Here is a 4,966-nt window from a genome sequence, read left to right as displayed (position 1 = left end):
AATGGTCAGATAAGAGGGACCATAGCCCACAGCTGCATAGTGGGTGGAGGAAGAGGCTCAGAAGGGACCCTCCCTAAGTTTTCCGGCTGTAAAGGTGACGGTGGGAGAATTGTACTTTCAGACTTGCAAGATTCTGTTAATGTAGCTTTACAATTAAGTAGAATTACCTTATCTGGTCATGTTTCCCATCTGGTCTACCTGTTAAGGCTGACATGTCACTTATACTCTGACTGGTAAGATGAAATCACATATATATTAACTTCAAGAAACCCTGAGTATTATTCATTCATTTAATGTATATCCCACTAGTCTATCAATAAAAGGGCTGCATTAAAGACTTGCTGGTCTTTGAATAGGGGATTTTAAAATCTGAAAGTGGTCACCAAGAAAGTCCTTTTTGCATTCTCACTATAAATTTTCTGATGGTGGGGATCCCAATAGAATTCTCTCCACCTCCCACCCCCCAAAGAATTGCTTTCAGTTACATAGAAAATAAGGTGGACTTTCAAAGTTCATCACAATAACCTTTGTAGGGGTGTATTAGAATACTATGAAAATTGAACATTTATAAGAAGGATGTCCCCAGAATTATGAAGCTGGGTCCACTAGCTAGAAAAGTGAATAACTTAATGACGAGGAAAGTCTGAAGGACAGTTTAAATCCTTCTATTGTAAGCCAGAACAAAAAAGCAAGTCAGGCCAGGAAGCGGGAACAGAGAGCAAAACAGAAATCAGAATCAAAGGATACAGAATACCTGAAATCTCAGAGAAATCTTGCTGGTTAGGGAAGGTATATATGCAACAGAAAACACGTGTTCCTGTCCAGGGTGATCAATTAGCCAGGCTGAGTAAGGTGATGCTCTGAAGTGATATTTAAATGAGAATCTGCATTCTGCACTTTCATGGTTCACAAAATGAGCAGCTGCACATAGATCTCATCAGTTCCTGATGTTGTAGCATAGCAGCTCAAAAGCACTTGGAATGGAAGGTTGGATTGTAGGAGTGCCCTGCTTTTTAAATTCTCTTTGGGGAATTCCCTGTAGCAACAACAGATTTTCCAGTAACAACTAGCAACATGTAAATTTGCTTTTAGAATGCAAGCTGATTTTATCAGCATCATTAGATTGAATCACTTTTTGTCAGCTTAAGTTAAGTGCCTTCTCTTCTCTCTACAAAAGCTTTGGTACCCTCTCCTTGACCCCATAAGGAGCTCTAAAAAACTGAAATAATCATGAGATTCTCCTCATGTACGCCTGTCTTTATTATCCTCACCTTCTTCTGCTTTTCTAGTAAATATGTTTTAAAACATTTCAAACCTAGTTTAAATATTAAAAGTAAATTGTTCCAAAAATAATCATCAGTTGAACATTCTTCACATGTGGGGGCTGAGATATGTGTGTGAAAGAAATAAATCTGTCTGATTCCGGAAGCTACAGTTGGTAGCCTGGGAAAGAGAGATAAGCATCTTTTGGAAGGCCAAGAAGCATTGCTGATTAGGAATTGTTCACTTCCTGTTGCTTCGGAAAGAAAAAAGCTACTTTTGGCTGCATATAAAGGCATCTTGAAGCTACTGCTTTTGTGTTAACACACAAAGGGAAGTGTATTTTATTGTCTAGTTGTGTGTATGGGGGGGTGTCTTCTCTCTTCCTTAATTCCAAAATTATATTTTTAAAGAAAGACTATATAAACAAATAGTTTGGAGAGACTTAATTCACCATATGCATATATGTCAACTTGCTAGGCTGAAATCAAGCTTTATTAGTAATGGCAATCAACAGACAGTTTTGCCTGAAATGTAGGAAATTATCTCATTTGATTAACAATAGCCATCTTCGCTTTCCAAATTCTAAAACAGGCCTAACTTCAGCTTTGGAGGAACCATCGTCATTGCATGAGCTAATTGGTCCTGCAACAAATATTATTCCTGGGAATTTTGAAGTCTAACACATCTGGAGGGCACCAAATTAGCAGCAGATGTTATAGGACATTAAAGCTTTTATAAAACAGAACCCTTCCAAGAAAGAGCCATGGTTTACAAATTACAGGGGATGGATTCACATAGCATATGGTTCATATTATTATATGAAGGTATTGTAATAACGTGTGTCTGGTGTTAGAAGAGGGCTTTGAAATCCATGCTTGGCAACAGGTAGAATCTTTAAAGTTTGCCTGTTTTGCTTTTGATTTGCCATATTTTAGTAGTTCATGCTAAATATTGGTAATTGACATGAAGATCTGAAATCCTGAAGATTACTATACTTAAGATGTAAATGAGCAATCAACACAGAATACAATTATGTTGCTGTATGGGGAATTGTTATAAATATGTGTTAGTGAAATCAATTTCTTTGGCTTCAAAAATTGCTCTGCCCTCAAATCTATAGTCACAGCTTATTGATATTGGTCACACATTAAATATCCTTACAGGGCTGAAGTTTGAATTTAAATAAAATGGATGCATTTAATGAACAAATGAAAAATAATATACCTAATTTCCTTTGAGAAATGTTGAGCAGTATCTATCTATCTATCTATCTATCTATCTATCTATCTATCTATCTATCTATCTATTCAATTTCTATAGCTGTCCATCTCAACCAGTGACTCTGGGTGGCTTACAGCAATTAAAACCATAAAACAATTACAATTAAAACAATTACAATAAAAAATAAAAAAAATATATTTTTTTTGTAGAGGCATATTCAATTTTCCTTTATGTCAAATGTTGACTCAACCATACATATATGTTTCTTGATATCACTCAGACTGATTTTGTGAAAGTGTGATGGAGTTCAATTAAAATATATTGTAACTGAGGTCCTATCAGATAAAAATGAAGTGCTTTTGTGCTTTTGAAGTACATTTTGTCTTTTTGTACTTTTTGAAGTGCATTTATGCTTTTGGCATTCTCATACATGGAAGTCATTATGATGTTTCTGCACTCAGTGATGACTACATTCATCCTTTAATATCATAAGGCAACTGATTTTTCAAGCATTTTAGTAATAGTGATCACATAATTACAGCCCCCTCAGAGATAATTTGAATTTCTGGAGAGCTAATATTAATAAGCCATTTCTTCCTCCTACCCTTTACTTAAATGCAGTGAGTATGTTATCCAGTCCTGCCTATACCTCTCTTCCAATTCACTTTAGGCTGGAGCTGGCAATTCAATGCCCTCATGTTGGGTTGAACTATTACTCTAGTAGCTCTTTCCCCTCCTTTTGCTGGATCAAATTTGATGGCATTTGAAGTCCAATACATCTGGTGAAACCCAAATTGCTTCATCCAAAGTCTTCAGTGATTCTAAAGCTTCCTGAGGAACTGAAGATTTTGTCCAGGAAAGTAGAGCAAAGGAACAGAAATGCTTTAAAAATATGATTGGATTATCTTAAGAGAGAGACCCATGATAGTGTGAAGAGAGAAAATTATGCTTCATGTACACCAGCCTTTTAAATAATATTTCATCAGTTTCTGATATTTATGACTTAGCCACCTGCTTTTTGTGGGTGGCATGAAAAAGGACACACTCTTCCAACCTCTTTATGCAACATTTACAGCAAGTAAATGAAAGAAAGAAAAGAGAGAATACCTTCATGACAAGCAAAGTAATGATAAATATCAAAACAATTATATCATTATTTACACAACTGTTCTTAGATTCCAAGACTTAGAAAATAGATCTCTATAAGAATGTTACTACTTAATTCTTGGTGTTCCAATATCATGTATGAGAAACTTTTTAATGCCTTACAGTATAATCTTTATACCTAGAGGCATTGCTAGGGTAGCAAAAGACAACATATGCATCCCGAGATCATGATACAAATGACATAATTTATATACTTGCATCAGATGTTATGACGTAATCATGATAATTTTGTGATGGCATCATGAGGAACATGTCATTCTGACATCATTGTGGCTTGCTGTAGACACCTATGTCTATGCTAGTCTGATATGAACAAGTCCGAGAAAGTTATACATTTTGCCTATATTTCAGCTACATGGCAACCAGAATTTCATTTCATATGCTGAAGGAAATGTCACCTACTGAATTTGTACATGTCATTCAGCTTTTAAATTAGACAGACCCAATATGCCAATATACTGTAAATATTATATTGTCTGTATATTGGTATATTGGGACTATAAGTAGTCCCAATATACCAATAAGAGCTAGTCATTAGTCAGTTTAATTCTTGCTGCACAATAAATTTATGAAATGTATTCTTTCGATTGATCAAATATATGAAAAAGCAATATATTTTTTATATATAAAAGAAGTGTCAGAACATCTCTGTCACTTTTCTATAGGAAGATACACAAACGCTTTAGGTTTTGTTGTGCTTTTACACAATATTAGTATACAGACCAACAGAACCTGGATTTTCTAAAATTACATAGACTTCTACTCTCCGTCTCCAATGATCAGGCCTCAAAGAGACAATCATTGTTTGAGGAACCAGAGTAAATCTTCTTGTCTTGATTTCATTTGACATGAGCATTTCAACATAAAACCTTTTAAAAAGTGATTGCTTTCCAGTGATCAGTTTTTGAAAACAAATAAATCCCTAATATATTTAGCAATCTTAATATTTTTAGATGAAAGTTCTAATAGTGAGACTTACCTAGCTGTTCTGAGTAAACTTATCTAAGATTTCATTATTAATTTCTCATTCTGCTTATTAAACATCTGAGGTTGTTAGAAGTAATTGCACAGAAATCATTGCATGCCAGAAATACCAATGACTGTTTTAGCATTTATTTTATATGCAAGTAAACTGATCATGACATATGATCAACTGATCATTGATACATTTCACCTCTTTCTGAAATTATGATATCTGGTTTTGATGATTAGAAAAGAAATGATTATAGAAAAAATGTTAAGTAATGCTGTAACCATAGTGTAAGAGGTTAATTTACATTTGAATTTATAACTATTGTAAAAGAAAATCAGAAGT

This window comes from Candoia aspera, chromosome 3, assembly GCF_035149785.1.
Source record: "Candoia aspera isolate rCanAsp1 chromosome 3, rCanAsp1.hap2, whole genome shotgun sequence".
In the NCBI taxonomy this organism is placed as follows: Eukaryota; Metazoa; Chordata; class Lepidosauria; order Squamata; family Boidae; genus Candoia; species Candoia aspera.
This window is presented reverse-complemented; position numbering follows the sequence as displayed.